The sequence below is a fragment of the Spermophilus citellus genome, assembly GCF_964194105.1.
Source record: "Spermophilus citellus genome assembly, chromosome: 7".
NCBI lineage: Eukaryota > Metazoa > Chordata > Mammalia > Rodentia > Sciuridae > Spermophilus > Spermophilus citellus.
This window is the reverse complement of record NC_138188.1, coordinates 130,141,761-130,154,797: the sequence shown is the minus strand read 5'-3', so window position 1 is coordinate 130,154,797 and position 13,037 is coordinate 130,141,761.

The following is a 13,037-nucleotide window of genomic DNA, read 5'->3' as shown; positions in this document are numbered from 1 at the left end:
TCAAAAGTCTACAAACCAAGAAAAGCCCAGGACCAGATAGATTCACAACTGAGCTCTAAAATACCTACAAAGAAGAATTAATACCAATACTACTCAAATTATTCCATGAAATAGAAAAGTAGAGAATGATTCCAAACTCATTCTACAAAGCCAGTATCATCCTGATATCAAAAACAGGAAAAGACACAACAAGGAAAGAAAATTTAGATCAATATCCCTGATGAACATAGATGTAAAAATTCTCAATAAACTTTTGGCAAATCTCATACAAAAACATATTAAAACCATAGTGGGAGCTGGGGATGTGGCTCAAGTGGTAGCGCATGCGTGCGGCCCGGGTTCGATCCTCAGCACCACATACAGACAAAGATGTTGTGTCCACCCAAAACTAAAGAATAAATATTTTTAAAAAATCTCTCTCTCTCTCTCTCTCTCTCTCTCTCTCTCTCTCTCTCTCTCTCTCTCTCTCATTCTCTCTCTCACTCTTTCTTAAAAAAAATAAAATAATAAAAAAATAAAACCATAGTGCACCATGATCAAGTGGGGTTCATTTCAGGGATGCAAGATTGGTTCAGCATATGGAAATCAATAAATATAATTCATCACATCAATAGACTTAAATATAAAAATCATATGTTTATATCAATTGATGCAGAAAAAGGATTTGACAAAATACAGTACCCTTTTATTTTCAAAACACTAAAAAACTAGGGATAGTAGGAACATACCTTAACATTGTAAAAGCTATCTAGGTTAAACCAATGGCCAATATCATTCTAGTTGGAGAAAAACTGGAAGCATTCAATATAGTTCCTGAAACTCTAGCCAGAGCAGTTAGACTGATGAAAGAAATTAAAGGGATGTGAAGAGAAAAAAGACCTTGAACTATCATTATTTACTGTTGACTTAGAGGATTCAAAATAAATTCAGTAAGTACCCTGATATAAAATCAATACCCATAAATCAAATGCATGTCTATACATCAGTGATGAATTTTCTGAAAGAGAAATTAGGAAAACTGCCCCATTCACAATAACCTAAAAAAAAAAAAAAAAGAAAAAGAAAAGAAAAGAAAAAAGAAGTACTTGGGAATCAACAAAAGATATGAAAGAAAGACTCTACAATGAAAACTACAGAACACTAAAGAAAGAACAAATGTGATTCCAATTAAAATTCCCATGTCATTCCTTATAGAAATGGAAAAGGCAATCAGAAAATTCATTTGGAAAAATGGAGACCCAAAATAGCCAAAGCATTCCTTAGCATGAATAGTGAAGCAGGCAGCATCACTATGCCAGACCTTAAAGTATACTACAAAGCTATAATAACAAAAATAGCATGATATTGGCACCAAAATAGACATGTACAATGGTTCAGAATAGAAAAAACATAGACCAAACTCCATAAATACAGTTATCTCATACTGGATAAAGGAGCCCAAAACATACATTGGAGAAAAGATGGCTTCTTAAAATAAGTGGTGCTGGGAGAACTCGAAACCCATATGCAGCAAAATAATAATAAGCCCCTATTTCTCACCATGAATAAAACTCAACTTAAACTGGACCAAGGACCTAGGAATTCGACCAGAGACCCTGTGCCTAATAGAGAAGAAAGTATGTTCAAATTTTCATCACATTGGAGTAGGCCCTGAATTCCTTAACAAGACTCCTAAAGCACAAGAAATAAAATCAAGAATTAATAAATGGGATGCATTCAGACTAAAATGTTTCTCAACAAAAGAAACCATGAGTGAAAAGAATACCTACATTTGGGGAACAAATGTTTGCCACATGCATGTCAGAACCCTAATCTCCAGGATTTATAAAGAATTCAATAGGCTTAAAACACACACACACACACACACACACACACACACACACACGCCAATGAATAAATGAGCTGAGGAGCTGAACAGATATTTCTCAGAAGAAGTTATACAATTGATCAACAAATATATGAAAAAATGTTCAATGTCTCTAGTAATTAGAGAAATGCAAATCAAAACTAATCTAATATTTCATCTCTCCCCAGTCAGAATGAGTTATCAAGAATATAAACAACAATAAGTTTTGGTGAGGATGTGGCGTAGAAGGCATATTCATACATGGCTGGTGGAACTGAAAATTGGCATAACCACTCTGGAAACCAGTATGGAGATTCCTTTGAAAACTCATAATGAAAATACCATTTGACCCAGCTATCCCACTCTTCAGTCTATAGCCAAGGGACTTAAAATCAGCCTACTATAGTAACACAGCCACATCAATAGCAGTTCAATTCAAAACAGCTAAATTTTGAAAGCAAGCTAGATGCCCTTCAAGAGATGAATAGATAAAGAAACTGTGGTGTATATACACATTGAAATATTATTAATCATTAAAAGAGAATAAAATTGTGGCATTTGCAGCTAAATGGATAAAGTTGGAGAATATCATGCTAAATGAAGTAAGCCTATCCCAAAAAATGAAAGGCAGAATGCTTAGTCATAATAATAAACCCGAGTTAAATATGTACTACCACCCCCACCCAAAAATAAAGAAAGAAAGAAAGAAAGAAAGAAAGAAAGAAAGAAAAACAAACAAACACAAAACAAAAGAAATGTGGAAAATTAAATATTTTCCCTAAGTGATACTTATATAACACTGTTATTAGAAATGGGATAATTCTAATTGTTTTCCAAGTGGCAATGGAATATTTCCCAAGATAATTCATAATCTGAACAAAAAATCAAGATAAATCATACTATGCACCATAAAACAAGGCTCAATAAATATAAAACTAAAGAAATCATATAATCTCCATTATCCAAAACTAACCAAATGTGAAAAGGAATCTATTTTAGAAAGCTATTTGGATTAAATAATCAATTAAAAAAAAGCTATTTGGAAAATGCCCACATATTGAAAATTTAATAAATAAACTTCCAAGTAATCATACATTTAAGAAGAACTAAAAGCACAATTGAAATGAAATAAAACACATTTCAAACAATATATTTTTTTTAATTTTTATAATTTTTAGGATGTAGATATAGCATTACTTAGTAAAACTTACAGGAATAATAACTTATTATAGAGGTATAAAAGTCAACTCAATAGTATAAACTTTCTTACACATTTAGAAACTGGAAGAAAAATCAAATTAGTCTCAAATAAAGCAGAAAAAATAATAAAGAAATGAAACAATGAAATAGGAAACAAAAACTTGAAAATACAGAATCTGAAAGCTTCTCACTGTTGGAAACATCAAAAATGTTTACTAAGATACCGACAGGCTAATCAGGAAAAATATCAATATTAATAAAAAGGAAACACACGACAGGTACTACAGGTATTTCAAAGACAATAAGGAAATATTATGAAAAACTTTATGTTAATAAGCTCATTATGTGAAACATAAATGTATTCTTTGAAAGATAAGCACTGTCAATCCAATTATATATTCCTATCTATGTAAAATATCCTCTATAGAAGAAATAATCTCAGCTATTCCACACCTATTTTAAAACTAACTCCAGAAAAATACCTTACTCAAGAACAAGGAAAAATGTATTAAAATTTTTGACCAAATCTTTCTACAAAATAAAGAAAGTAAAACTTCCCAACTTATTTTATTAGAATCACAGCATTGTTAAAAACAAAGAACTCATAGGAAAATTTCAAAAAGACTATTGTATATCATGAATACAGTCCCACAAATTCTTAAAATTTCAATGAGTTGAGGTTGGGGTTGTGGCTTAGTGGTAGAGCCATTGACTAGCATGTGTGAAGCACTGTGTTGGATTCTCAGCACCACATGTAAATAAATAAAATAAAGGTCCATTGATAACTAAAATATATTTTAAAAAATTTTTAAAGGGTTGAATTCACTGACTTTTTGAAAGTCTGGTATATCATACAGACTTAAGATTTTCCCAGATATACACATTTATATTAAAAATGAAAATTCAATTAATTTAAATTATGTTCCTAACACATTCAAAGATATATATCATCTGACTACTTATATAAATGTAGAAAAACATCTGAAAAAATTCAATATACATTTATGATAAAATCTTTAATAAATTCAAAATTGAACAAATATTCCTCATCAAACATTTATGAAAACATACAGCTACATAATACTCATAAAGGCTAAAGAATTCATGCAAATGTCAATAACAAATAGAGAATATACTTTTCCATACTTTCAAATGACATTATGTTGCATGTACTAGCCAGTGCAATAGGGACATAAAATATAAATACATAAAATATAATGATATGAAAGAAAGAAAAAGAAATACTTTAAAAACTTTAAAAAAGAATGAAGCACAATATTATGGATTACACAACTAATTGATTGACAGATAGTCATTCTAAATAATGTCAATTAAGCAATTTTTTGACCAATGGATTAAAAATTTGTAATCTGATTCTTTTCTTTTTGACATTTTACAAACCTTTAAATGGGGAAGTAGCTACATTTTTTTCCATGACAATAGAATACATTTATGCACTTTGATATATCATACATAGATGGGATATAATTTCTCATTTTCTGATTATACATTTTGTAGAATCATAATGGTTATATATATATATATATATATATATATATATATATATATATAATATTTATTTTGTTCTAATATCCTTCCTATCCCTTTGTACTCTTCCCTCCCCTAACTTCACTCCCCTGTACGTAATCTAAGGTAACTCTATTCATCACACTCCATTGTGAATTAGCATCCACATATAGGAGAATATAGCTGGACTTTGGTAGTTTGGGATTGGCTAATATCAGTCAGCATGATATTCTCTAACTTCATTCATTTACCTACAAATGTCATAATTTTATTCTTCTTTAAAGCTGAGTAATATTCCATTAAATATATATGCCACATTTTTTTTCTTGATTTATCTATTGAAGGATACCTAGGCTGGTTCCATAGATTGTTTAGCTATTGTGATTTGAGCTTCTTTAAACATGGACATAGCTGGGTCACTGTAATATGCTGATTTTAAGTCCTTTGGGTATAAACCCAGGAGTGGGAGAGCTGGGTCAAGTTTTCTGAGGAATCTCCATACTGCTCTCTGTAGTGGTTGTATCAATTTGCAGTCCCACCAATTATGTATGAATGTACCTTTTTCCCCACATCTTCACCAACATTTATTGTTGACTATATTCTTGATGATTGCCATTCTGACTGTAGTGAGATGGAACCTTAGAGTAGTTTTGATTTGAGTTTCTCTAATTACTAGAGATGTTGAACATTTTTTCATATATTTGTTGATCGATTGTATTTCTTCTGTGAAGTGTCTGTTCAGTTCCTTAACCCATTTATTGATAAAGTTATTTTTGTTATTGTTGTTGTTGTTGTTGTTTTTTTTTTGGTGTTAGGTTTTTTTAGTTCCTTGTATATCCTAGAGATTAATGCTTTATCTGAGGTGTGTGTGGTAAAGATTTTTTCCCATTCTGTAGGCTCTCTTGTGCCACTGCTGCAGATGCCACTGTGACAGCTGTGCAGCCAGAGGCTGTCTCATCAGAACATCAGTTTATCCATTACCTGACCAAGAATTTGACCACTGAAAATTGCTTTAATTTCTTTGTCTCTCTGGGATACAGGCTTGTTAAGGGGGCATCCTCCATTCTGCCATAAGTTAAGAAGGTCTGCTTCTCATAAGAATGAGGTCTTACATATTGTCTACTATGAGAATATATAAATCAAAATAAATACATATCAAAATTGTGTCTCATTCAAAGACTTTAAACAGGACAGAAAAAAGCTATATTCACTAAAGAAACATATACTCCATAATATAATAATATGTTGAACAACATCTTGTATTCCTATAAGAAATAATTGAGAGAAATTAGATTGAATGTTTATATCAAATTTGAAGAAAAGCTATCAAGTGAATGAGACCAAAATGATAGAATAATAAAGTTAATTATTTTTATTTTTATTTATTTTTGGTACCAGTGGCCCTTAAGCAGTGACAGTGGTTAGGGGAAACACAGAGGCATGGCTCCACAAGCTGTTTTATCAAATGGAAACGAAGTTCTTTAAGCTTTATAATGATTGATGGCTGTAATGGGGCTTTTCATATGTCAGGGGATTATTTTAAAGTGTGACTCATACATTTTTGGAAGGCTACTAAAGTTTTGTATTTATCAAGGACATTTACAGGAAATAGTCTAAGATTTTATTTCATGATTTAACTTTTTTTGCCTGTTCAGGAGATTCTAAACTCTGGGCTCATTTTTATTTTATTTTAATATTTCTCTTTTTTGCTTAGCCTTTCTGATTAACTGATAGAGATCATCTAAAGGTCATCAAACAGGATTTCAATGGGTTTTTTCCTCTGATTCCATTTATCACTTTTTGTTGCTCAATCCCCATGGAGATCATTTGAGAAGTCAGTGACTGCTGCCAAGCATTTAAGACTCTTGAGAAAACATGTTACACAGAGGATAGTGTCAAAATAACTAATAGAAGACAACATAAAAATTTTGAAATGAACACAGAAGCAATGACTTCTAAGAGCCAAAATTGACCAAATATTTCAAGAAAAGAACCACTGATCTAATGAAATATTTATTATATGAGCATTAAAAAATTTTAAACATTGGTTAATGAGTCCTAATTTTATGTCTAAAAAGCACTTTTTTTTCTGATAAGAGCACAGGATTTTCCTCACAGAGGAATTAGTATGTCATTAATTCTTCTAAATTATAGTAAAGTAGAAACTAAATTTTTCATTTTAAATTGTACTGTTTGAAGATAATTATATTAAATTGTATAAAAAAGAAAATTGTTGATGGTGAGAGCAAAACATTAACTTAGTTTTGAGTCAAGAAGGAAGTTAGTCAAGACTTGCATATTTTAACTCCAATAATTTTTAGATGGTGAAATGCCATAGTAGCTAAAATCTTATGGATTCTTTGGGTTCCTCATTTGAATATTTCTGGTTTTTACCATGGGATGTACTGTCAGATTCTCTGATTGGCACACAAGTTATTAGACATAAAATTTACCTATGTATAATCAATTGTGGAGATTCATCTGAAATTTATATTTAATCATCTAGTTTCAGCTTGCATGAATTTGGAAATCATAGTTTTAGATTTTAGTGAACCAAGGAGAATTAAGAATCCAACCAAGTTTACAGGTAGAAAACAAAACCTTAAAGTTAATTAACATCCAAAAAGGCAGATAAAAAGTGCACTGTGATTTTCTACAGAAATATAATCTTTCTCTCTATAGTCATCACCAAAAATAATTATGGTGAGAGTAATTTGTAAAATAAACCCAGTCTCTAATCAGAACAAAAGTTGTTGGGCTGGGGATGTGGCTCAAGCGGTAGCGCGCTAGCCTGGCATGCGTGCGGCCCGGGTTCGATCCTCAGCACCACATACCAACAAAGATGTTGTGTCTGCCAATAACTAATAAATAAATAAATATTAAAAAAAAAAGAACAGTGGGATTGGGGAGTGTCCCCTTAAAAAAAAAAAAAAAAAAAAAAAAAAAAAAAAAAAAGTTGTGATTCAATGTATTTTTTAAAATATGAAATTTCAGTAGAAGCTGCAGAACATCCATGGAGCAAGAGTTTCTTCAACTCTATAAAAATCAACCTTAATTTCCTAAAACTGTCAAGTACTAGGAATATTAAATTAGATTTTTTAAAAGCCTCTTCAAAGTAAAAAGCCAATCTATACAGTTGACTGATTACATGCATTTTACAAAAAGAATAACTTCTTTTTACCTAATGCAAATATGTATACTTCCATAAAATAAAAAAATACATATTAGTATTTATAAATATTATAGATATATATATATATATATATATATATATAGAGAGAGAGAGAGAGAGAGAGAGAGAGAGAGAATAATATTAATTTTTTGTTTATAAAAGTATAAACAAATTGCTGTAGGTTATAGATACCAGAAGAGAAAAGAAAGGAAAAAAGGTCATTAAATCAAGTAAACAAAAAATAAAAAAATTGTTTTTAATCAGCAATGTTTTAAAAGAAAGCTTATGAAAAGTTCAATTATCATTATTAGTTAATTTGAGTCTCATGTAATTAGTTTATGTTTTGCTTAATATGGGGCTAGAAGTTTTAGGAATTGGTTTATCCATTAAAGTTCTAGAAATTCCTACCTAGTTTGATTGTATCATCATAAAGTCATTTGAAATCTAGCAGAGCCTTTTCCACGAATTTATGATTATTTTATCATAATTTTTGCAGATAATTTGAGAAAACCATCAGATTAAGACAATAAGTGCATTTCACATGACATAAGAGTTAAGGTGTTCATAATTAAGAGTATGAAGAAAATTCATTACAATGCAATGGACTTAGAAATTTTGATGATATACATTTTAATTTAAAAAGTTATAAATGATCAGACAGGAAGAACATTGGCAGTAAGAATTCTTTTTAGAAATTTTGCATAATTTTGGCTTTATCAATAACACATTTTGCAACAAAGTTAGCCTATGGTAGAATTAGCATTATATTTTCCTTGACATTGTTTTCCAGTAACTTTTACATATTAAGTAAGCCTAATTAGTTTCACATTTATTTTTTATAGGTAAGAAAACAAGTTCCTTGCCGCAGTCTTGGCTGGGCACAGAATCACGAGCCACTCAAGCAGGAACAAAACTTTATTTTTGAAAAAGCCACCAAGCCAAACCCGGTCCTCCCATGCGGGCGTCTGCCAGAACCGCGCGTCCCCCGGAACTGGGGGGCCCGGACCTCCCCCGGAATTTCCTCCTACTATCCTTCCACAACCAATGGGAACTCTCCAGGAGTCCCGTAACATGAGTCCAGTGGCAGGCCAAGGTGAACAGCAGGAGCCCAATTTCCATATGAATGTAAATCTTAACATAATCATATCATCTCAGTGGCTAGCTGGCGCCACTTTACAACCAAAGGTGCCATGCATCATATTATTTGCTTGTGGCTCCTAGCAGTTCCTTTGAGAACTTCTTGGGCTCTTCAGTTAGAATATGACTTTGGGAAATTTTGAAAATAGTCAAAAGTTTTAAAACACTTGATGTAATATAATCACATTACTCTAAAAATAGTCATCAATTCAAATAGAGACAAAACATTTAATAACTAATATAGAAAGACTCAACTTGTAAATAATTCTTAGCTCTTTAACAGAGAACTTTTTTAAAAAAATAATCCAAGACCTGATGAAGACAAAATAAAGCAGAAGACACTGTTTGACAGAGATACAGAAATCTTGTTTTCTAGGGTGATTATCTAATAAGCAAAATAAAACATATTTACAAACTGTTAATAAGAACAGAGTCATCTAAGAAAACTCAGATTTTTTATTATGGAAACCTAGCTTTCCATCAGTACATTAAATTCTAGCTTTGTATAAGTACATTTTCAAGCTTAAGTCTCATAAATCAACCATCAATCTTAACAACTTATTATAAATGATATTTATTTTCCAAGAATTATTTTCCATAAGTGTTCTATATTCTTCATATACATTCAGGTTTTGATCCTGTGCTTTTACTCTTTCCATTGTGGAACAACAAAACATTCTATGTTAGGACAAAAAGTGCTCTATATCACAATAAAAATATACATTTTATTTCTGATAACTTATATATATTTATACAGATATATATGTTTACATATTCATATGTACTATTTACTTAAATGTTTATGTATATATGATCATTTATATAAACCTATATTCACAATTGCTTGCATATTTTTCATGCAAAAATTATTTTTTTTCACCTTATTACTTCTAGCTTTGATATTATATATTGATTAGAATTCTTAAGCCTTTGCAATGTTAATCTTGAGCAAAAAATAGAAAGTGCACCATTTCATACTCTTTAAAAGTATATGCATCCTAATGATTGAATATTTTTACATGTGGCTCTGAACTTGTTTACCAAAAAACCCAAATATCTTCAGTTCCTCTTTAATAAGTAGTCAAAAAAGATAAGCTTAAACTTGTATTCAGTTAATGGTTCAGTAGTTTATCTTATTTGGACATGATTCAGAAATTTAATGAATGTTTATCATTTAATTTAAATTTAGTAATAACATTAAAATTTAAAGCTATCAAAAGAATTTTTAAAACTTTTTTAAAGAAATATTAAACAAATATTGTTTTCATTGCAATAAATTTAATTCCAGATAATTTGAATTTATTGGATTTTAAACATAGTTCAAATAAAATTGTGTTTCTGCATTATATTTGAAAAATGAATGTCTGATTTTTGTGTTTTTGTTTTGTATGTGTGAAGTTTTTGTTTGTTTGTTTACAAAACCCATAGCATTTTTATTTGGTAAAGATTTCCTAAGTCATATGGTTTGAAAAAACATGTGGGGTAATTTTTATTTTCTCTGAGAGAATATTTAATTTATATCAAGTGTTAATTTGTAAAAGATTACAAGTGGAGTTTGACAATATCATCCAGATATGGAAAAATAACAGACATCTGTTATTTTATTCAACTTTGTTGCTGCTGTTACTAAAAGGACCCAACCAGAACAGCTGTAGAGGAAAAGTTTATTTGGGAGCTCAGAGTTTCAGAGGTCTCAATCCATAGACAGCAGACTCCATTTGTCAGCTCTCAAGGTGAGAGTGAACATCATCGCAGAAGAATATGACTCAGGGAAGCAGCCCACATGAGAACTGGGAAGCAGAGAGAGAGAGATGTCTACTTGTCAACTAAAAATATATACCCTAAAGCCTTGCCCCCAGTGCCCCACCTCCTCCAGCCATGCTCCACCTGCCTCCAGTTACCACTCAATTAATCTCATCAGGGGGATAATTTACTAATTGGGTTAAGGCTCTCATAACCCAATCATTTGTTCTTTTAACCTTCTTGCATTGTCTCATAGGTGAGCTTTCGGGGGACATCTCACATCCAAACTACAACACCTATGTACTTTTCTTCTTTCAAACATGCATATGAAAATCATAGAATTTTCATTTAATAAATTTAAGCCATATGCCAAGTATTGTAATGCAATAAAACAAACTTGACTAGATTATAAAAGAAAAAATGAGTTCAAATTTTGTTCCTGTCAGATAACATATATTAAGATGACTTGTTTATATAGCCAAAGCTTTTAACTAAAGATTGTTCATTTTTGGACAGTAAGGGTTATTGTTGTTTACTTTTTAAGTATTTTTTAGTCATTTTGTATTTTTAAAGCTTCATATCAATCAAAGAATGCATTCTATTTTTTTTGAGAAGTCTGGGATGACATCTTTTAAATGAGTTCCTAAGATGGACTATTTTAACAAAATTAAAGGTTAAGTACCTACTGCAGTTCTAAATCATCCCTTCTAAATTCTGAATTGTCCCTAAAAATTCACATAATTTTGTCTAGAAAAAAAATAAGATCCCAGACTCTTACACTGGATGGAACCTATGTTTGCCTCAGTTTTCTCAATACCATATGGGAGTCTAGCCATAGTTTATATGGTATTGAGAAACATGCTCTGAAACATGCCCTGCCTTACCCATATTGAGAAGAGAGGAGTGATTTACTTAAACTCAGAAAAACAAAGAAAAAATACATAGCATAATCAGAAAAATCAAAATACAGGCAGTAAAATTTAGATTCAATAGACCTATTAATGAATTCCCCTCCTGGTCAATGAGAAAGAAGTAAATTCGAGAGATTTTTAAGTATCAACATCTGATTACTCATTGGCATCAGGGTCTTTCTTAGACCCTTTATCTGATACAAAATCTCATTGAAAATAAAATTACATCAGCTTAAAAGTGCAAAAGTTCATCATGCATACAAAAGAATAGTTCATAAACTAGGATGCCCCAAACTTAAAGTGCTAAAAAGTTCAAAGGTATGGTGTTCAGACTAGTTTACAAAAGTGAAAATTAGAATATTATTTAAACTGAGTTTAAGAAGTTTGTAGAAAGCTACAAACTATGGATTCCACCTTCCATGCAGGATAATTGATAATTTCTCAAATATTTCCAAAAATAAAGTCCATCAGAACCAGGTCAAAAAAACAACCACCTTTACTTTTCTCTGCCTGGTTTTCTCTTTTTGTACTTTTCACTCTCTTGCTTTCTCAACATTTTTTCCACTATTTAATTCAATCCTTCTGCTCGTCTTTTATTTTGATATACAAATAATATGGTATGATTTAACTTAAATACCCTATGCCATTATTCTTATTTGGATCATTGACTTCCAAAAAATAACATGTGTGTGCTACTTTAACTGATCTGTCAGGTAGTCACTCTTTACAATAAGTTTCTACCCATTTTAATTTACCAGGGATTGAACTCAGGGGCACTCAACCACTGAGCCACACCACCAGCCCTATTTTCTATTTTATTTAGAGTCAGGGTCTCACTGAGTTGCTTGCTACCTTGCCTTTGCTGAGGCTGGCTTAGAACTCATGATCTTCCTGAGATGCTGGGATTACAGGTATGACCCACAGTGCCCAGCTTGTGACTCCTTTTTTAATCCTTTACAAGTCTGTTACTTTATGTAATACATTTTGAGCCTTCTTAAACAGCATTACATATTGACAAATAAGGATTCTAAATGAAGGAATAGAAAAAGAGAGGAATCCATTGAATCCTAAAGTTGACTTTAAGGGAACAGAGAAATGTATATATCCTGGAAAAAGGAGGAACTAAACTATGTCATGTTCAAAATAGAGAGAAATCATCCAGATGGCTCTGGTAGAACAGCATCATGGGAGATAAACTAGAGCAATATTCCAGAGCTGGGATAGATATTTATGTTAATGTTGAGCAATCAGAATTACTGTATTGAGGAAACAGATAAATCAATGATGATTAAAAAAATGTGATGGGACATCTCAGTAGAAGTGATAAAAAATCTATGTATTAAATATAAGAGGCTTTGAGAATCAAAAGAAAGTACAAAATTCCAGCCTTATAGAAATAAGAAGAATTGATTGAGGATATGGATTTCAAGCTGAGCTAAGATGGACATTCTATTAAAGAGAAATCAAAGTGCATGTAATTTAGAAAACATGAAAATATTGC